The sequence below is a fragment of the Herpailurus yagouaroundi genome, unplaced genomic scaffold (genome assembly GCF_014898765.1).
Source record: "Herpailurus yagouaroundi ecotype Mexico unplaced genomic scaffold, PumYag 191, whole genome shotgun sequence".
NCBI classification, from domain to species: Eukaryota; Metazoa; Chordata; class Mammalia; order Carnivora; family Felidae; genus Herpailurus; species Herpailurus yagouaroundi.
The window spans coordinates 15,594,619-15,617,123 of NW_024412422.1; the positions used below are offsets into that span (position 1 = coordinate 15,594,619).

The 22,505-nt window shown below is 50.7% G+C and overlaps 1 non-coding gene across 1 annotated transcript; it reads left to right on the top strand.

The window, feature by feature from the left end:
- Window positions 1–21,841: 21,841 nt before the first annotated feature.
- Window positions 21,842–21,927, top strand: TRNAR-UCG (transfer RNA arginine (anticodon UCG)). The gene has a single exon. It is a non-coding gene; the product is annotated as a tRNA-Arg (tRNA).
- Window positions 21,928–22,505: the final 578 nt, after the last annotated feature.

Consider the following 22,505-nt stretch of genomic DNA (forward strand, 5'->3'; position numbering starts at 1 on the left):
TTCCCTCTGCTGGGCTAATGAGCAGCTCTACCCGCCGTGTCTCCTGCTCTCGGTGCCCTTCCGTGGTTCATAAGGGGGGCTGTTGCCGGGGTCAGGGCTGTTTCCTCTTAGCTGAAGCCCTCCCGGGGACCTGTTCCCCAAAGTGCAGTTCCCTGGACTTGCAAATTACAGTTTTGTCTCTATTTTGTTTCTCCACGGGGGTCAGCCTTTGCCTGGATGTGCTCCGAAGCCGGTATTGGAAGTCTCTCAGAGAAGCTGCCTGCCTGACGCTTGTAGCAGAACATGGAGAACCCCCCCCCCCCCGCCCCCCCATCCCCTAGCAACGGAAGAGCTTGTGCCTGGCCCTGGGAGGGGGCCGGGTCCTGGCAGGGAAGGTGCACCACCTCTGAAACCTGCTGTTGGCCCCAGCTCCTAGCCCTACTGTCCCTGCCGCTCCCCGAGGGTCTCAGCTGGGCAATTCCTAATGCAGGTGCCATGAGGCAGAGGACCCCCCCCCCCCCGTGCCATCGTCAGGTTCTTGGGAGCACATGTAAGTCTTTTCACCGGTCCCTACCAGGGACATAAAGAGAGACAGTTTGATAACTCTATATTTAGCACCAGTTAGGAGAGCTAGGAAAAAAACAAGGCTGCGATTCTTGAAAGATACTTAGCTGCCTACTGTCGGTTGAAAGGTTCAGAGGAATTAGCTACAGTTTCCTTCGGAGCTGGTTGGATCTTCTGGGTCATTTCTGGAATGATTTAGCGATCGCATGTGGCTGAGGTTTGGGAGAGGGGCTGGAAGGGTGCTGAGGGAAGGAAGGACGCCCTCTCCCCCGTCACACGCAGGGACTGTCTGCTGTGTGCCCCCCCTCCGCCCCCCCCCCCCGCGTGGGCAGCTGCCATGGTAAAGAGCGTGGTGGGCGTACTCAGCCTTGTAAGCGCTTAAACATATGGACCTGCACTTGGTAAGAGTCAGCACAAATCCCCCAGCTTAGCGACTCGGGGGCCCCCATTATTCAAGGCACTTTTGTGCGAGCTACGGCTTTGCAAATTAGCAGCGCTGTTACAGTCTCTGCTGGGGAAAATGGACGCGCCTTGCTTCATTGACCCATTGTGCTCAGGGTCTATAAAATTGGGGTGGGTGGAGAGCCACCAACAGAGGGGCCTTGTGACCGGCAGTGACTTGTGTGTGTGTGTGGGGGGGTGGCTTTGGCCCCAAAGCGGAGATACTCTTCGCCCTGCCTGGCACCTTGGCATGCAATGTGGTATATTTCTTTCTCATGACAATAGTGATTGGGGGGGGGGGCTTGCCTGTCTATGGGGTTGCTCTGCAGCCACGTGTCCTCCCGAGGTGGGGGTGGGGGGTGGGCTGCAACTGCTGTCACCTCCCCTGAGTGATTTAGTGGCGGTATGGTGGAGGTTCCCAGAGTAAATCATTTCAGCACCCCACCCCCCCCCACTACCGGATGCGGGGGACTTGGGAGGCGGGAGGCTTCTGTGTGAGCTGCAGCAGTCACAGCCAACAATGAGCACGGTGATTGCCATGACCCAAGAGAGCAAAAGGAACCCCTCGCTTGTCGATGTGAAGTCCAGGAGGGTGGTCTCTGGGCTGGCAGAGCCCTTCCAGGGGCCTTGTTCCTGGATGAGCCCCCCCCCCCCCCCCCCGCCTCCGGTTGTACGCGGCTGGGTGGCTCCTTTCTTCTCTCCTGGGTCTGACATCGAATGGGCACAGAGACGGGACTTTCCCTTTGTTGCTGTGGGGTTGAGCAAATGCACGCGGCCCGTCCCCTTGGGGATATGGAGGCACCCGGGCGCCATGGACGGCTTCGTGGGGAGCTTGGTCCCCCCGGATCTTTCTTGGAGTGAATGAGTGGTCTCGCAGAGCAAGAAGGCGTCTCGGAGCACCTGGCCCAGCCGCCCCCTGTGCAGATGGGAAAAAAGGAGACCCAGACCAGGGGAGAGACTTCCTCAGGGCCACACGGGTGAATTGGTGTCAGGTCAGGCGCGTGGCTCACACAATTGTTCTTTGTAAAGAACGTCCCCCAGGGGTTTCTCACTGTGCTCAGGGGAGGCTTAGCCCTACTGGATGGGCCTTTGAGGGACTGTGGCTCCATTTAAGGAGCCCAAGGTGAAGAGAACGACAGTGGTTTGGTGATGCTCACAAAAGCAGTGAATCATCCCAGTGGTGCTGATGGGGACGGGGTGATAGAAGCGAGAGCTTCTGAAGGCGCCCCCCCCGGCGCCCCCCCCCCCCGTGTTGCAGGCCCCGGCCCAGGCCTTGCCTTGTGTGAACACAGTGGGAGAGACCCACCCCCCGCCAGGGAGGTGGACGCTCTCACTATTCACCGTTTATAGGTGAGGATATTGAGATCCAGAGATGCCAAGTAACTTGCCTGAGGCCACACAGCGTCAGACTGTAGCCCAGGTGCTGGTCTGCGCCTTACCTACCACCTGATGCCACCGGGTTCCCCCGCGCAGCCTCACACAGAGTGGCGAGGACGGGCGTCCGCGGGCCAAGCTGGGGGGTGGTGATGGAGCCCCGTCCAAGTGCCAGCCTCCGCTGGGGGCCTGCGCTTCTGTCCTGCAACACATGCGTCTGTGAAGGGGGTGTAAGGTTACGAGCCGTACGAATCAACCAGACTGGGGGTCAACTCTGCAGGCGCCGGGGAATCCTTTACGTTTGGTGCCCTCGAGGGATTAGATGGTTCCGTTCAAGGCCGAGACTTGGGCACAGAGACTCCCCCTCTTTTCCCTTTGGCCTCCCGCCCTGCTCCTTCCATTTCAGTGACCCCGGGAGTCTGGAACAGCTCCGTAACTAGCCCCGGCCGACAGCTGTCTGTGTGTTCTGAGCCCTTCGCGGATTCCGCTTCATTGACCCTCAACAGCCCCATGGGGTGAGGACTGGTACTTGTCCCATTTCACAGATGAGGAAACTGAGGCTGTGGCTTATGTGAGGTCACACAGAGGGAAGGGGGACGGGTGTGAACCCACAGCGGGCCTGGTTCAGAGTCAGTGCTCTCGAAACTGTTGCCTTCTGCGTGTTCCTGGCACCAGGGTTGGTGGGCAATGGATTGGATTTTCAGGCTCATTTGGGCCCAGGGGATTCAGGGATTTGGTTCTTTTTTGAGAAAATCGTTCTGGGAAGTGTTGGCAGCTCTAAAGCTGTCCCCCTCAGTCAGGAGCCCTGGGGTGTATCTGCAGGGAGGGTTTGGCGTTTTGGGTAACTGAGCCTGCGTGGAAATCCAGTGGAGGACGACTTCTGTCGCCCTTGTGGCATGTCTGGCCTGCAGACTTCACTCGTTAGTTGCCAGCATTTAAAAAGTGGGACGTGTCAGTATCACGATCCAGGTTTCGGGCTTCTCTCAAGAAATTGGGAGATCTCGTCTAACCCTTGACCGCTCTGAGACTCAGTATCCCCATCTGTAAAATGGGCCCTGTCTCAGTCCACTCGGGCTGCTGTAGCCAAATACCCCAGGATGGGTGCTTTGTGAACAACAGACCTCTGTTGCTCGCAGTTCTGGAAACTGGGAAGTCCAAGATCAAGGCCCCGGCATGGCCACGTTCTGGTGAGAGCCTTCTTCTCCTCTCCCCGTGTTCTCATGTGGCGGAAGGATGCGGGAGCCCGCGGCGGGCGCGGGGGGAGGGGGGTCTCTTCTATGAGGGCACCCACTCCACTCCTGAGGCTCCCCCATCGTGACCTCATCGCCTCCCAAAGGCCCCACCTCCTGATATCGCATCGGGGGTGCGGTTTCAACCTAGGAAGGCCAGATGGGCTCTTGGCTGTAACAGTCAAAGCTGTGAAGCGAAGGTTAACGGAGCCTTGGTGCTTACCATGTGGCTACTCACTTCGGATTTCCCTGGATTCTTGGGCGGCCGCCCAGGGAGAGGTTAGGGGCTCAGATGTATCCCCGGTGGGGATACTAAGGTTCAGAGGAATGCAGGGACCCGATCAAGACAATGCAGATTGTGAGTGGCAGGGCGGGGTCTCCTCCCCGACGAGCCTGACTCCTGTCTTTCCTGCCTCTACGGCGCCTTCTTATCCTGGAGTTTTCTGTCATTTCCCAATCTCTCCGGCTTAGGTACCTGCGATCTCAGGGGCTTGCATTCTAGGACAGCTTCGTGTGGTGGAGAGACAGGGAGCCAGCAAATTCACAAACAGGAAAGTCCTAGCCGGTAATTTGTGCCCCTCATGTTCAACACAAGGCTATGGGATGGGGAGTGACTGGGTGATCCAGGAAGACTTCCTGGAGGAGGTGGCAGTCATCTTGTCCAAAGACCTACATGATCAGAAGGAGCCCACCTGGAGAAGGGTGTTCCAGGCGGGAGTGGGAATACTTGCAAGGTGGTTTGCTCAGTGCCTGGCACACAGCAGGTGCTCACGGACCACTTGTTCCTTCACTCAACTCGTTCATTCATTCATTCGTTCAGCAAACGTCTGTTCCTCAGCTCTAAGCTCTGGGGACACAGCATGGAACGAAGGAGACACGTTCCCCATTCCGAGGACTGTCATTCGGGTGGAGCGAGACAGTAAGAAAGCAACAGACAAACAAATACATAATTTAATGGCAGGCGGTGACAGGTGCCAAGGGGAGAGACAGAGCCACCGTTGTCCCTTTTCTCCATCCACGCACTTGTTTTGCTACGCGAGTGCAGGATGGACCCGTGATGCCCGCTGCCTGCCAAGGGAAGGAGAGAAAAAAGCCTAGGTTCTTTGGACTTGAATTCCGACGTCCTCCCTTGCTTAAACCACCTGGGTCCACAGTCAGGCTGCTCTGAACTCCCTTCCCGGACACCTGGCTCCTTACCTGATCGATACCCTCTCCTTACACTCCAGTCCCAAAATAGTTACATAAAAAATCAATAGAGTCCAATTTGATTTGCTGTATTTTATTACCGAGGGTGATGGAGTGTCTGGAGCCTCCTGGTGCTTCTGAGCGTGGTTGTTTTGCGGTGTTAACCTAAATTAACCCGTTGGGGGACCTAACTCATCGTGGCTGTGCTTTGGTGCCCAGAACGCAGCGCCCAGGAAGGGTGACTCAGTAAATAATGCATCTCTGACGTCTGCTTTGTGCTCGGAATGTCTCCCACCAGGGCTCCTAACGCACCGGACAAATGGACACATAAAAATAGCGCTGTGGCTGCAGCCAGCGCTCCCGGGGCCGACCCCGCGGGCCTGCTGCAGGGTCCTGTCGTTCCTTCCAGAACTCCGGAGCGGCAGGCTGGCTCTGCCTGGTCCCCCGGCTCTCGGATTCCGTGGCTTCCTTTGTTTGCCTGGTTCTCTTCGTGTTGTGTGCTGTCGACGTATTTATATCCTTGGCTCGGTATTTTCCCCTTCTGTGGTTGTGCCGTCCGCCGTTGCCGGTTCCCCCCGGGGGAGCCGGGGGGCCAGATTGAGGGGGCTGGGGGGCGCCCGGGCACAGGGATGGGGGCTCTGCGGAAGATGAGGCTGGAGGGGGTGGCCAGGCGGGAGGGGACCCTGTCCTCGGGCCGAAATATGGGGCAGGGGCAGTGGAAGGGGAGGGGCCCGGTGTGCGTGGAGAATGCCATTTCGCCAAATGAGTTTTCTGGGGTGGCGGTGACTCGGAGCTTTTCCAGGCCAGCGGGGAGCCTCTGGCTGCCTTTGAGCCATAACTGGCCTGCAGACTCGTCTCGTTCGTTGCCAGCGTTTAAAAAGTAGCAGATGTCAGTATCCAGGCTTTTCTGCCTCCTCGCAAGAAATCGGGAGGTCTGGGACCCCGGTCTAGCTCCTTGAGCTCTCTGAGACTCTGTTTCCCCACGTGTAAACCAGGTCTCGAGCTCCCCTCCTGCCGATTTTCTTCCTTGAAACTCCACCCCAGTCTGCTTCCTAACACATTTTTCTTGTGCGCCTGTGCTGCGATGGCACTGTTCTCAGAGCTGGTGACACAGCAAGGACAAGACAGACAAAGGTCCCCGTCCTCGTGGGATCAGCGTTAAGGTGGAGACAGGCAAATACTGAACTAAACAAATAATCGAAATGCAGTTTCTTAAATGGTAGTGAGTGCTGCAGAGAAGCACGGAACAGGGCAGCAGAGAGGGAGCGCCGGGAAGGGGTGTTTTGCAGTTTTATTTGATCTTAGTTTTTCAAATATTTTTTTCTTTATTAAGTAATCTCTACACCCAGCGTGGGGCTCGACCTCACGGCCCCGAGATCAAGAGTCTCACGCTCCATCAACAGCCAGCCAGGCGCCCCTGCAATTCTCAATAGCGGCATCTGGAAAGGCGACGTTTGAGCAAAGGCCTGAGCAAGTAAGGGAGTAAGCTATTCGGTGGCTTTCTTGGGGAAGGGTGTTCCGAGCAGAGGGAACAGCCAGTGCAAAGGCCCTGAGGCGCTAAGGACTGTTTCCTCTGCATGAGGAGGCAGCTGGTCCAGGTTTGACAGAAGAGGGCTGTGCTCTGACTCCCAGGAGCAGAAGCAGGGAGAGCTGAGAAGGTCTACTGCACCGGTCCGGGCTTGGATCACGAGTGGCGGCTGTAGACGAGGTCAGAAGTGGGATTCGGGTGCAGTTGGAAAGTTACGCCGCAGGACCTGCTGACTGATAGATTTGTTCGGTAAATATTTACTGGGTGCCGACTCCATGTGTAACACTGTTCTTGGAACTGGGGCCAAATCAGTGTTTGTCAGCGATGAAATTAACAAACAGAACTTACATCTGTGGGTTGGGCCTTTGCCTTTTGTGAGTTCTTCCCCGACGGCCCCGGGGAAGAAGGTTGGGGTGGACGACCCCGTGTTCTTGCACGTGTGAGATGATACACACGACTGGCGAGAATACAGTTAAGGGGTTCCGAGGACGACCCTGGATGCAAAATGCTTACAGCACAGTTTTACTGAACGCTCGGTAAATGGCGGCAGTTATTAAGAACGCCGTTAGGACAGTTGGTGGAGGTTGGATTTGACCTATGATCTATCAGACCCACTTTGGTGTGCATCTTTCCTGCTGGAACCAGCAATATTAAAAGAAAAAAAAGTTTCCGTGCTCACGACGTGATTCTCCTGGCACAGTTTATTGTCCGTGGCCAGTATGGGTATACTCGCTTTACCCGGTGATGTGTAGCTGGAACGTGTGTCAGTCAAATTCTGTCTTCTTCATCAACGTCCACTGCAGTTTGGAGTTGTGTTGAAGCTCGATCCGACCCCGGGCTGGCTTTGGCTCCTGGCAGGTTGCCGGCTGGTTTCTGCAGCCCTTAAAGCGGCATCACCAAACTATGGCCCGTGGGCTAAATCTGGCCCTCCACTTGTGTTTGTAAATAAAGTTTTATTACAACAGGGCTACGTCCATTTGTTTATCTACTGTTCGTGGCTGCTTTCTCACGACAGTGAGAATTGAGTGCTGTCAGAGATCATCTTGCCTGCAAAGCTGAAATAAACGATGCACCACCTAGTCCTTTTGCAGACAAAGCATGCCTTAAATGAAGGTCAAGCAGGGAACGCTCCGTAAGTGTGTGTTAATAGCGCACATTTGCGGTCAAGAACAAGTCTCCCTTCGTAATGTCAGGAAAATTGTCCAGCTCATCTGAACGAGAAGAGTTGTGGGTATGGTATCTCTTGGTTGAAAAAAACAACACAAAACATATTGATTGAAAATTGCCATCAATTCAGTGATGCTTTTGAACGAGTGGGTTTGGGTAATTACAGTAGCATTTATGTAACATTTTAAAAATAGTAGCACATGTGTGTGCAAGATATTTTTACTCCGTAGGCAAAGCTGGGTGGCTTACAGCTCAGGAGACCCTTGTAGGGATGCTGTTGGAGATAACCAGGATTAAAGGAGCCCACTGGTTAATTATTTTATGCTTGGAATGGTGCTGATCAGTGGATCTCTTTTATGGCCTTGTGTTTTTTCTTTTTGGGTTGTAAAAAAAAAATTTTTTTTTAACGTTTATTCATTTTTTGAGAGGCAGACAGGGAGTGAGTGGGAGAGGGGCAGAGAGAGAGAGAGCGAGGCATAGAATCCGATGCAAGCTCCAGGCTCTGAGCTGTCAGCACAGAGCCCGACACGGGGCTCGAACTCAGGGATCATGAGATGGTGACCTGAGCCGAAGTCAGAAGTTCATCTTTTTTTTTTTTTTTTTTAAATTTTTTTTTCAACGTTTATTTATTTTTGGGACAGAGAGAGACAGCATGAACGGGCGAGGGGCAGAGAGAGAGGGAGACACAGAATCGGAAACAGGCTCCAGGCTCCGAGCCATCAGCCCAGAGCCCGACGCGGGGCTCGAACTCACGGACCGCGAGATCGTGACCTGGCTGAAGTCGGATGCTTAACCGACTGCGCCACCCAGGCGCCCCCAGAAGTTCATCTTTAAAACCGTCCAAAAGGGGGCGCCTGGATGGCTCAGTCGGTTGGGCGTCCGACTTGGGCTCAGGTCATGATCTCACGGTCTGTGAATTCGAGCCCCGCGTCGGGCTCTGTGCTGACAGCTCAGAGCCCAGAGCCTGCTTCGGATTCTGTGTCTCCCTCTCTCTCTATCCCTCCCACACTCACGCTCCGTTTCTCTGTGTCTCTCAAAAATAAATAAACGTTAAAAAAAATTAAAACAAAAAGATGAACATAACCTTCTGTATATTTACTTGTGACACTCAGGTCCGTGATGCATTAAGTTTTCAATGCTAAGATTTTGAGTTCACTTACGGAGATGAATGTGCCAAATGCAGCGTGTATGTCCCTATAGTCGTCTGGATTCTTATCATCGCAAAGGACAAAACTGGGCATTTGCTGGACTCTGGAGCTAGGAAGTTCAAGGAGGCAACGCCTTCAGGCGTGGCTAGATCCAGGTGCTTAACACTCCCAATGAGTGAGTGCTCCTGCTCTCTCACTCTGTCTCTTGGTTCTCTTTCCCTCTGTGTTCATTTAATTCTCAGACAGCCTTTCTCCACCTGATGGCAAATCTGGCCACCGTCAGCCCCAGGCTTTCCTCCAAAATCACTTGTCTCTTCTCTCATTGTACCAGCAAGGACCCCTGGACTCACTTGCATCATGTACGGAGCCCTCACCCAGGGACTGTGACTGTGGATGGAATCCTTTATGTGATTAGCCACACTTAAGGCAGAAGCTCGTCTCTGGAGTTGGAATTGGAAGCACGTTGCCAGAGAGAGACAGGAGATGATTTCCCCAAGGAGAATCCCGGTGCTTCCACCAGGAAGAAGAAGGAGTTGCCTCAGCAGCCTACCACGCAAGGGAGGTGGGGAGAAGCCTCCCAGGCCGGGAGAGCCCTCACCTGTGGGCTGAGACCTCTGGTGCCTGTCCCGCACGGAGCCGAACACTCCCTGGCATCCTTGTGTGTGCCCTTGGCCGCCGCTGGAACCGCTGGGCTGTGTCCTTCTGATTCCAGGCCGGTGATTTCACACGTCTTCCGGTTGCTTTGATCGAAAACACGGAACATTTGGGATGCGCTCTGCGCATAGCTCTGAAGAGAGAAGCTGGTCTCTGACCCAGCCATCCCACTTCTGGGCCACCTGTGGTTTTCGAAGTGAGAGCACCACTGTACAAGGTTGTAGGTTCAGGGGCGTTTCTAGCAGCGTCTTCGCTAGCGGCAAAAAAGAGAACCAAGCGGCCCGACTGCCCCATCGGTAAAGTAGCTCTTGACCGCGTGGTATTTCCACGCGCACGACCGTGTAACTGTTAAAGAGAGCAGCTTGGACGAATATTCTCTTCCCCTGGAAGGATGACGTGGGCTCGCCAAGAGAGAAGAGTGAGTTGTGTGGTAACTTACGCTGTGCGATGCCGTTTCAATAACAACCGTGAACTTGGGGCGCCTGGGGGGCTCAGTCGGTTTGGCGTCCGACTTCGGCTCGGGTCACAATCTCGTGGCTCGTGAGTTTGAGCCCCGCGTCGGGCTCTGTGCTGACAGCTCGGAGCCTGGAGCCTGCTTGGGATTCTGTGTCTCCCTCTCTCTCTGCCCCTCCCCGCTCGCTCGCTCTCTCTCTCTCTCTCTCTCTCTCTCTCTCAAAAATAAAAAGAAACATTAAAACAACAACAACAATGAACGAAAAGTCCCCTCTGTGTATAAAATAGTTAGTACTTACATGGTGCTTTCTACATGCCAGTCACAAGTTTAAGTAATTTGCATGTGTCAGCTCACCTAATACTTACGAGTCTGGGTGTGTGGGTGTTATTACTATACCCCCTTTAAAGAAGGGAACATCGAGGCACTGAGAGGTTAACCAGAGTTACATGACCTGAATGAAGGAGTGAAGGGGGTGGGGTGGTGGGTGGTGGGAAAGGAGGGGGCAGGAAAGGCAGGACATCTGGAATGTTCGAGGTGTCTTAGCCACACCAATGCAGAGTTTTATGTAGAGGGCCCCACTCTTTCCTGTAGGGTTTCTGGGGCCCTGTTGGGGCTGGTGAGAGTGCCTTAGTGGGGATCCTCTGAATTTGCTCTGGGCTTTTCTGGTGCTAGGGGCTGTGGTGCATGGAACTCGGGCCACCCGGGACGGAAGCTGCTTGGTGGTTCACTGGGGGAAGGGAATCCTGGCTGTGTGGTGTGATGGGCGTCTGTGGAGAATGGGTTCGTCACTGAGTAGCACAGCCTTACGTGGTGGTGGCTTCAAAAGTAGGAGATTGTTTCTGTCCCAGATCAGATTCTGGTGCTCTGTACTTCAGGACTGTAGGTTGGCTCTGTTCCGTGGAGTCCTCATGGGCCTTTGCTCCCTCCCTTCTGCCATTTCCAGTTTGTGGTCTTTGTCCTCATGGCCCAAGATGGCAGCTGTGGGGACAGCAGTTTCGTCTCCATTCCAGGCACGAGTATGGGGGTGCAGACAAACAGAGGGTAAAGGATCAGTTGTCTTTTGTGGAAGAGTCCTGGTAGTCCCACCATGCCTCCACTTGTGTCCCATTGGCTGTGACTAAATCACATGGCCCCATCTCGCTGCAAGAGAATCTGGGAAGTCTTCATTTTAGATCGCCAAAAATCAAGAGTTCTATTACTGTGGAAGGACAGAATGGATGCCAGGGGAATAATTAGTAGTTGGTGATAAATACCTTAGCAGGGATAACACAGTGTTTGGAGAGAAGGCATGAACCATCAGTGTGTGTGTGTGTGTGTGTGTGTGTGTGTGTGTGTGTGTGTGTGAGAGAGAGAGAGAGAGAGATTGATTTTATTCTGCCTCTTAAGGGGGGGCCTGGGAGACATGGTTTTTCTGGGTTCCAGGAGGAAAAGACAGCAGTTTGATGCGTGTGTAACACCATCTCTGTCAAAGATATAAATATGGCTTGAAGAAATATTACAGATCAATCTGAAGTGTCTTTTGAACAATCTCATATCCTCCCCAAAGGTGACCATCCATATCAGTTTGCTGTGTATTTTTCCTGTAGGAAACACACACACACACACACACACACACACACACACACACACACACACTTAAATGTTTATTTATTTTGAGAGGGAGAGGGAGAAACCATACACACGTGTGGGGGAGGGGCAGAGAGAGATGGGTGAGAGTCCCAAGCAGAGCCCCGACGTGGCCCAATCCCACGAACTGTGAGCTGAAATCAAGAGTCGGATTCACAACCGACCGAGCTACCCAGGCACCCCAGAAATAAATATGTTATAACATAGTTTTAAGTTTGTTTTAAAAACATACTTCTGGGGCGCCTGGGTGGCTCAGTCGGTTAAGCATCCAACTTTGGCTCGGGTCATGATCTCGCGGTTTGTGAGTTCGAGCCCCACATCAGGCTGTCTGCTGTCAGCACGGAGCCTGCTTCAGATCCTCTGTCTCCCTCTCTCTCTCTGCCCCTGCCCCCTCCCAAAATAAATAAACATTAAAAAAATTTAAAAACCTCTACTTCTTTGTCTCTTCCCCAATATTGACCTGCATGTAGAACTATTTTTTGAATTGTTGCATAGTAGTCCATGGTATAGAAATATCAAGGAGTATTTGGTGATTTCCCGCTGCCTCATGAAAGGGGGATTCTCCAAACACAGAAAAGGGGGTCAGAAAGTAGGCGTTCACCCACCAGGAACACTGTGCAGTGATCAGCACCCAATCAGGATCTGCAGACATTCAAACAAAGCCAGGGTGGGACTGGGGGAGAGCAGACAAAAAAGCTGACACCTGAGGAAGTGGAGTTAACACAGCAATGGGGACGGTGGGGGACTGGTTGTTGGAGACCTGCCGAAGCTTCCCAGCGTCCTGTTCCCGGTGGCTCCCACTGTGGGTGATTCCCGAGGACTTGGAATGCCAGCCCATCTACTCACGGCATCTCTCCAGGTCCTGGGAGCTTCAGTCTCAGAAGAGGGACGTCCTCCCGTTCTCTGGTGTCTGCCTCCGCGGCCCGTGATGCAGACCCATTTGTCTCTAATGGGAAAGGCTCTTGAGAAAGCCCCGTGGATTTACGATGAGATCTTTATTTCCTTACGATATCTTCTTCTCCTTCCACCCACCACCCCCTACGCCCAGGCCGGTTGAAGTGTTTTTCTCTTAAGTTTATGGGCTGAGCTGTTGGGAGGGTCTGCGTGTTTCAGGAGGAAAGGTATCGGGGGAGGAGGTGTCAGCCTTGCTGTTCTCACCAGCCTCACTCACGCAAGCTCTGAAGTGGCCTCGTCTTCCCACTGGACCAATTTGCCTGTCAGCTCAGATCGTTTTGGGAGGGCGACTGCATTCTGCTTCTCTGTCACCGTGGCATAGAGACACCGTGAGGGAGGAAGGTGCTGGGATTCTTTTCCCAATATTTCCCGTCCCTCGAGGGTCCCTCCCTCCTCTCGTTCGGCATCTCGCTTTGTGAGTTTTTTTTTTTTTTAACGTTTATTTTTGAGAGAGACAGAGACAGAGTGTGAACAGGGGAGGGGCAGAGAGAGAGAGGGAGACACAGAATCCGCCAGGCTCCAGGCTCTGCGCTGTCAGCCCAGCGCCCGACGCGGGGCTCGAACTCACAAGCCGTGAGATCATGACCTGAGCCGAAGTCAGCCGCTCAACCGGCTGAGCCACCCAGGCAGCCCAACTTTGTGAGTTTTTAACACGTGTTCAAATTAGGGGGTGGACGTGTATCACGTCTCTCACTGCTTAGTTACGTACTGTTTGTGGCTTCGCCAGCTGCTTTCTTCTTGCTAACCGTTTCAAAGTACCTCACTGAAACTTAGGGCATGAGCTCAGGCAGACTCACTGCCTGGGTTTGAATCCCAGCCCTGCCACTTGATAGCTCTGTGACCTTGGGTTGGTTGCTTAGCCTCTCTGTGCTATATAACATTCTCTTCCGTGAAATGGGGAGGCAGGGGCCCCTACTCCTTGCGCTGCTGTGAAGACGAAGAGAGATGTTGCGTAAGAACTCGACACGGTGCTTGAATTCCCAGGATTCCTTGACGAATGTTCGCACGGCTTCACTTGTCTCTCCAGTTACTGAATGTTTAATTGAACACCTACTGTGTGCTCTGGTGCTCCTTTTTGTGGTTTGGCTCATCTCTGCTCCGACATCATTTCATCTCCGAATCCTGTCGCGTGAGAGTGGTGGTCTGCTGTCTTCGCCTTCCTCGGAGAGTGACACCCATCTTTTTAAAATTTATTTTTAAAAATTAAGATGTAATTGGCAAACGATATTATATTAGTTTCAGGTGTACAGCCTAGCGATTCCTTATTTATATACATCATGAAACGATCGCCATGACCGCTGCAGTTACCATCTGTCACCGTGCAAAGTTTTCACAACATTATCGACTGTCTTCTCTATGCTGTGTATGGTGTCCATGTGTCTTATTTATTTTATAACCAGGGGATTGTACCTCGTACTGCCCTTCACCTATTTGGTCCACCCTCTGTCCCTCTCCCCTCTGGCCACCATCAGTTTGTTCTCTGTATCTGTGAGCCTGTTTCTGTTTTGTTGGTTTGTTTCCTTTGTTTAGATTCCACGTAGAAGTGAAGATTCCGCAGATGGGTGAAATCGTATGGTGTTGGTCTTTGACTTATTTCACTTAGCATAGTACCTCTTAGCCCCACCCATGTTGTTGTAAGTGGTAAGATTTCACTCTGATTGTCGAGTAATATTCCAGTGTGTGTGTGTGTGTGTGTGTGTGTGTGTGTGCATACCACATCCATCTATTCATCTATCAATGGACCCTTAAGTTGCTTCCACACCTTGGCTATTGTAAATAATGGACAGTGAACGTAGGGGCACATATATATCTTTTCCAATTAGTGTTTTTGTTTTCTTTGGATAAATACCCAGAAGTGGGATTGCTGGATCATATAGTATTTCTATTTTTAATTTTCAGAGGACCCTCTGTACTGTTTCTAGCAGTGGCCTCCACCCATTTACATTACAGCCAGCCGTGCATGGGGGTTTCCTCTCCTCCACGTCCTCGCCAACATGTCATTATTTCTTGTCTTTCTGATAGTAGCCATGCTGACAGGTGAGAGTTGATATCTCATTGTGGTTTTTACTTGAATTTATTTGGTGATGAATGATGTTGAGCATCTTCCTGTGTGTTTACTGGCCATCTGTATGTCTTCTTTGGAGAAACATCGATTCAGGTCCTCTGCCCATTTTGAAATCGGATCTTTGGTTTTTTGATACCGAGTGGTAGGAGTTCTTTATATGTTCTGGATGTTAACCCCTTATCGTATATGTCATTTGCAAATATCTCATCCAGTAGATTGCCATTTCACGTTGTTGGTGGTTTCCTTTGCTGTGCAGAGGCTTTGTGTATTGGTGTAACCTCAGGAGTTTATTTTTGCTTTAGTTATCCGTGCCTGAGGAGACAGATCTAAAAAATTATTGCTAAGACCAGTACCAAAGAGCTTACCTCCTATGCTTTCTTCTAGGGTTTTTATGGTGTCAGGTCGTATCTTTAAGTCTTTAATCCACGTTGAATATCCTTGATGTAAGGAAGTGGTCCACTTTCATTCAGATGTGTGTAGCTGTCTAGTTTTACAGCACCATTTATGGAAGGGACTGTCTTTTCCCCATTGTATAGTCTTGCCTCCTTTGCTATAGATTAAGTGACCGTATAAGTGTGGGTTTGTTTCTGGGATCTCTGCTCTGTTCCATTGATCTATGTGTCTGTTTTGGGGCCAGTTCCGTACTGTTTTGATTACTATAATTTTGAAGCATAGCGTGAACTCTGGGAACATGATACCCCCGACTTTGTTCTAATTTCTCAAGATTGCTTTGGTTATTTGGGGTCTTTAGAGGTTCCATACAAATTTTAGGATTATTTGTTCTACTATGAAAAATACCAGAGGTATTTTGATAGAGATGGCCTTGAATCTGTAGGTTGCTTTGGGTACTATGGACATTTTGACATTATTCTTTTTTTTTTTAATTTTTTAACGTTTATTTATTACTGAGAGACAGAGACAGACAGAGCATGAGCATGGGAGGGGCAGAGAGAAGCGGAGACACGGAATCTGAAGCACGCTCCAGGCTCCGAGCTGTCAGCATAGAGCCCAACGCGGGGCTTGAACTCTCAAACAGCTAGATCATGACCTGAGCCGAAGTTGGACACTTAACCAACTGAGCCACCCATGCGCCCTGACGCTATTTATTCTTCTAAATCACGAACATGGTGTATCTTTCTGTTTATTTGTGTTGTCTTCGATTTCTTTCATCAATGTCATATCTAGTTTTCAGAGCACAGGTCTGTCACCTCCTTGGTTAAATTTATTCCTAGGTGTTTTATTCTTTTTGATGCAGTTGTAAATTTTATCTTAAAATTTCTCTTTCTGACAGTTCACTATTTGTGTGTAGAAATGCAACACATTTCTGTATACTAGGTTTGTATCTTGCAACTTTATTGAATTCACACTTATTCTAATCGTTGTTCAGTGGGGTCTTTTGGGTTTTCTATTTATTGTACCATGTCATCCACAGATAGTGGCGGTTTATTTCTTCCTTTCCAATTTGGATCCCTTTTATTTCTTTTTCTTGCCTAATTGCTGTGGCGGGGACTTCTACGACTATGTTGAGTGAAAGTGGGAGGAGTGGAGATCCTTGTCTTGTTCCAGATTTTATAGGAAAAATGTTCAGCTTTTCACTGTTGAGTAAGATGTGAGCTCTGGGTTTGTCATATATGGCCTCTATTATGTTGAGGTATGCTTGTTTCCTCTGTACTGAGTTTGTTGAGAGTTTTATCATAAATAGATGTTGAATCTTGTCAGATGCTTTTTCTGCGTCTGTTGAGATGATCATGTGATTTTTTAAAATGTTTTATTTATTTTTGAGAGAGTACAAGTGGGGGAGGGGCAGTGAGGGGGGGGACAGAGGATCTGAAGTGGGCTTTGTGCTAACAGCAGCTAGCCCGATGTGGGACTTGAACTCACAAACCGCGAGATCATGACCTGAGCCATAGTCGTTGCCGCTCAACTGACTGAGCCACCCAGGTACCCCTAATCATATGATTTTTATCCTTTGTTTGGTTAATGTGGTGTATTATATGTTGATTGATTTGCAGATGTTAAACCAACCTCATATCCCTGCAATATATCCCAGTTGATCATGGTGTATGATCTTTTTAATGTCTTGTTGAATTTGGTTTGCTAATACTTTGGTGAGGATTTTTGCATCTATGTTCATCGGAGATACTGACCTGTACTTTTCTTTCTTTTCTTTTCTTTTTTTTTTTTTTTTGTAGTGTCTTTGTCTGGTTTTAGTATCAGGGTAATGCTAGCCTTGTAGAACGAATCTGGAAGCATTCATATGCCTTCAGTTTTGTTTAGAGTAACTTGAGAAGGATAGGTATTAACTATTCTTTAAATGTTTGGTAGACTGGAAAACCAATCAAGACAAACCCAAAGCAGAAACAGACCCGTAAATACAGGGAACAAACTGATAGTTGCTAGAGGGCAGGAGGGCTGGGGGGATGAGCAAAATGGGTGAGGGGAAGTGGCAGGTACAGGCTCCTGGTTGTGGAATGAATAAGTCACAGGGGTGAAAGGTACAACATAGGAAATAGAGTTAATAGTATTGTGATAGCATTGTATGGTGACAAATGGTTACTCTTGCGAATATAGCATAATGTATAGACGTGTTGAATTTCTAGGTTGTGCACCTGAAGCTAATGTCACACTGTGCCAACTGTATTTCAATAAAAATAAGTAAGTAAGTAAGTAAGTAAGTAAGTAAATATTTGGTAGAATTTACCTGTGAAGCTATCTTGTCCTGGACTTCTGTTTGTTTGGAGTTTTGTTTTTTTTAATTAAATTAAATAATTAAATTAAATTAAATTTAACTTAACTCAGTTCAATTCATTTTTATTTTATTTTATTTTATTTTGTTTTAATTGTTTTTTTTTTAATGTTTATTTATTTTTGAGAGAGAGTATGAACATGAGCGGGAGAGGTGCAGAGAGAGAGGGGGACAGAGGACAGAAGCGGGCTCTGTGCTGAGAGCAGAGAGCCCGATGCGGGACCTGAACTCAAGAACCGTGAGACTGTGACCTGAGCTGAAGTTGGATGTTTAACTGATTGAGGCACCCATGTGCCCCACGGGGAGTTTTATTTTAATTGCTGATTTAATTTCATTGCTAGTAATCAGTCTGTTCAGATTTTCTATTTCTGTACGTGACTTAATCTCGGAAGATTGTATGCTTTTGAGGAATGTATCCATTTTTCTAGGTTGTCCAATTTGTTAGAACACCCTGGTTTTCATTTGGGAAAAACTATGGCTTCCCTGCTTTGAGGCCATGTGGTTTGGATCCTGCCAATTTCCCCCTCCTCCTTCAGGGGCTGGCTTCTGACTTTCTGACCCATCAGAGCATCTCAGCAAGGCCTCATGGATTGGATCACGCTTGGGCACATGACCCAAGCTGGGCCAATGAGGGCTGGCCCTGGGATGTTTGTTGCAAACATCGGGTAAGAGGGCCTTCTTTTCTGCTGCAGTTGCTAAGCTCGTAGGAGGTGAGCCTGGCGGTATCGGTTAGTATTGCTGTGTAACAAATTATCGTAAGCTAATGGTTCAAAACAATACACCTTTATTATTGGTTAGGGACCTGCGCGTGGGGTCTCTTCTGCCTCCAGATCTGTCGCAAGGCTGCAGGTAAGATGTTGGCCAGGGCTGGGGTCTCATCTGAAAGCTTGCCTGGGCCGGGGGCAGTGTCCTGTTTCCATGTTCACATGGTTGTTGGCAGGATTCACTTTTTGTGGGTTCTTGGACCCTGGTCCTCAGTTCCTTGCCACGTGGCCCTCTCTCCATATGGCAGTTTGCTTTATCAAAGCCACTACATGACCATCTCTTGAAGCCTAATCATGGAAGTATTCTATCGGTCAGAAGGCATTTACTCAAGGGGAGAGGACTGTACAAAGCTGTGCATGCCAGCAGGCCGTCTTAGAAGCTACCGACTGTTCTGGATCTGCGTGGGAATGAGGCGCCACGGGGCAAAGATGAAACCGAGAGACAGAGCAGGAAGCTTTCCTGGGGGCCATAGCCGAGTGCCTAGAAGTAGCTATTTCTGAGATGAGCTTGATCTTGAACTTCCCCGGTACGTGACCCAGGGTACTTTTTTTTCCCCTTAAGCTACTTTGAGTCGGGTTTTTCTCGCTTCCAACCGGAAGCGTCCCAACGGAAGTCCCGCGGAGGCTTCTCAGATTCCCTTGCCTGGCAGTGACCGTCCTCCTTGGAAAGCCTTTGGCATTCTGTGTGCTCTAGAAAGTCTGCACATACCTCACCTCCCCCTCCAGACTGAGCTCATCGAGGACAGAGTTGTATGGATACATATTTTTTTTAAACCTTCCTTCCTTGCTTTCCTTACAGTGCCTAGAATGCCGTCAGACACAGTAGATGCCATCTGCCAGTAATTACTGGTATGAGAGGTTCTTCCTTGTGCCTCCCTCTCCCCCTCCCCTTGCCAATCAAAAGTGTTTCAAAAATGATCTCAATCTCCTGCACCTGGCGTAGGGTTGGAACGCTGAATGTCAAAGACGAAAACGTCGATGCCACCCACGAGAGGTAGCACACAGCTGCGCACAGAAATCTTAGCCGAAGGGTGCATTCCACGACGTTGGGTGGGGGTCATCCTAACAGAAACGACGGGTCACAGGCGACAGACCTGATCGGAGGTGGTGCTGGCCTAATCGCCTTAACGTTCTCGATTTTAATCTAATACTTCTATGACAGCCCTGCCCTTTGGAAGCATTTGCTGAGACCAACATATTTCTCTTTGGTGACAGGGCTTTATAGTTTTTTCCTAGGCTTAGTGGAGTTTTGTTGCTTCTCTGGAACTTACGATCTCTCGGACGCCAATATGTACCGGAAAAAAAAAAAAAAGTTTTCTCCACGAAGCCACTTTAAAACGCTTTTCATTAATGCATTCAGTCGCCTGCAATGACCTAGCCTCCGAAGTCACTTGGGGTGACTTCACTGCATTTTATTCATCAGATGTCAGCCCATAATCAAGGGAAAGGGAATTTGACTCCCTCTCTTGATCAGAGAAGTGTCAAAGAATTTGCAGACATGTTTTCAAGGTCCTCTGACCAAGGACAGAGTGGAGGGGGTGGGGAGGGAGGAGCTTCTTGGCTCCTGGATTCGTCAGGAAGGCTGTGAATGCTGGTGAAGGATGGCCGACCCCCCCCAGCTGGCAGGTGGGCGGTCTCATGGGCCTGGTTCACTTTCCCTTTAGTTTCTTCCAAATGTAGTGATGTCCTTCCTACTTGTCTTCCTCAGGGGCACCGGATGCCCCAGGCCCTTTTCTGGTGCCTGGCCTTGGGGCCCTGTGGCTTTTTAAAGAAGTTATTTATTTTGAGAGAGAGAGAGAGAGAGAGAATCTCAAGCAGACTTTGCACAAGGAGCCTGACACAGGGCTTGAACCCACGAACCGTGAGGTCATGACTTGAGCCGAAACCAAGAGTTGGATGTTTGACCGACTGGGCCACCCAGGTGCCCCAGGGCCCAAGGATTTAAAAAAATTTTTTTTAATGTTTATTTTTGAGAGAGAGAGAGAGAGAGAGACTGAGTGTGAGTGGGGGAGGGGCAGGCACACACACACACACACACACACACACACACACACACACACACACAGAATCTGAAGCAGGTTCCAGGCTCTGAGCTGTCAGCACAGAGCCTGATGCGGGACTTGAACCGACAAATCGTGAGATCATGATCTGAGCCAAAGTCGGACGTTCAGCTGATGGAACCACCCAGGCGCCCCTGGGGCCCTATGGTTTAAACGTGGCCTGTCACACAGTCCGACCTGACTCCTGGGCAGCAGGTTCGACGTGGGCTCCTCCTGGCATTGGGTCCTGCCGCTGGCCTTGGTACCCAGATACTCCTTCCCCACAGCCCCCGCCTCCGTATATTTGCTCCTTGACTCCCTTGAAAAGGGTCGTCGTGGGGAGTCAGCATTCCAGGACAGCGGCAGTGGCTGCCTTCATCGATGTGAGATGTGAGACACTGGAATTAGAATATTAATTTCACCGGGGGCTCGGGCACATTGTTTCTGCGCTGGCTTCTTCCTCCCGTGTCTCTTCTGGATGCTCCTGGGGAGGTCAGTGGGAAGTTTTAGAGTTTCTGTGACCTGCTGGGTTCTCTGTGTCCGCGAGCCCCTCTCCTGATGCGCACAGGTGGAGGGAACCTTGGCCACCTCCTAATGCAGTGGTTGACAACCAGCACCTGTCTCGTGGCCGTATCCTGCCCAGGGGCAGACCCGTTTGGCCAGCGCAGTGCCATGATAATTTTCGAGCTCAAATTCCAGAGATATAGAAGATTTAGTGTTATAATTTGGGTGTTTGGCCTCTTCTTGAAGAACCGCAGGGCTGGGACCACTGGTTTGCAGCGACGTGATCTCTAGTTTATGCATAAGATAGTCAGTGAGCGCCCACTATGTGCCCGGCGCTGTTGTAGGGACTGAGTTTATAGCCCTTCCTGTCAAGGGGCTTACAACATTCCATCTAGAACGTGTTGCCTGTCCAGCCCTCCAGACCACCGCTGTCCACCTTTCTATGACCACGGGGACATTTGCTATGTGTGTTCTTCACTGGGGTAGCCACTAGCCACAGGCTACTGTGGAGCATCTGAGATGTGGCCAGCGAAACTAAGGATCTGAACTTACGATTCCAATTCATTTTGATTCACACATATTTAATTTTTTAAACGTTTTTGTTTATTTTGAGGGAGAGAGCAAGTGGGGGAGGGTGAGAGAGAGAGAGAGAGAGGGAGAATCCCAAGCAGGCTCCGTACCGCCCGCGCAGAGCCCGATGCGGGGCTAGAACTCATGAACTGTGCGATCGTGGGCTGAGCCGAAATCAAGAGTCTGGTGCTGAACCGGTTGACTGAGCCAGCCGGGTGCCCCTGATTCATGTTTGTTTGTTTGTTTGTTTATTTCATTTATTATTATTTTTAATGTTTGTTTATTTTTGACAGAGCGAGAGACAGAGCATGAGCGGGGAGAGGAGAGAGAGAGAGAGAGAGAGAGAGAGAGAGAGAGAGAGAGAGACAGAACCCGAAGCAGGCTCCAGGCTCCGAGCTGTCAGCACAGAGCCCGACGCGGGGCTCGAACTCACGGACCGCGAGATCATGACCTGAGCCAAAGTCGGATGTTCAACAGACTGAGCCACCCAGGTGCCCCCATGTATATTGAAATATAAGTTTCAGCTTATATTTGCAGCCACAGCTGCACATGGCTACTAGCTGAAGTGTTGGACAGGGGCGATCAAGATACGTGAATCTGCGTCTCCCGTGTACCAGCTAAGCCAATGCCCTCACTGAACAGTTGGGGAAACTGAGGTAGGTGCATTGTGCAGACCCAGGACTGGAACTCCTTGATGGCTCACCTGGGATATCCAGTGTTACCAATATCAGCGAGGGAGCAAATGGGCCGTGGTGACGTTAGATGTGTCCGGAGAGACGGACAGGGCTCAGGTTATGCAGGGCTTCGCAGACCGAGGGAAGGAATTTGGATTAAAACAAACCTATGGGACGCCTGGGTGGCTCAGTCGGTTGAGCGTCTGACTTCGGCTCAGGTCGTGATCTCGCGGTTTCGTGGGTTCGAGCCCCGCGTCGGGCTCTGCGCTGGCAGTGTGGAGCCTGCTTGGGATTCTCTCTCTTCTTCCTCTCTCTCTCTGCCCCTCCCCCACTTGCACGCTCTCTCAAAATTAAATCAACTTAAAAAAAAAAATGAACGGAGGTGAGATTCACGTCCAGGTGAACCGTTTTAACAAGTCAGTGGCATTTGGCACATTCAGTGCTGTGCAACCACACCCCTGTTGAATGGCAGAACATTTTCACCCCCCCAAGGAGGCCCCGGGCCCCTTGTGCCCCGCCCCCCCCCCCCCCGCCCATTCCCTGGCCGCCTCTGGTTTGCTTTCTGCCTGTGGGTTGCCCGTTCTGGACATTTCCCATAATGCAATCATACCCCTCGTGGCCTTCTGTGTCTGGCTTTCACCCCGCATGGCGTTTTGAGGTTCGCCCATGTTGTAGCAGGCGTCCGTGGCTCTTTCCTTTTTCATGGCTGAACTGTACTCCACGGCACGCATCAGGACTTTGGATCTTACCCAAGAGCAGTGGGGAGCCGTGCAGGGTCTCCTTTCTGAGCGTCGCCGGAAGGAAGGCCCCCTTCCGCAGCCCAGTGGTGAACAGGGTCTC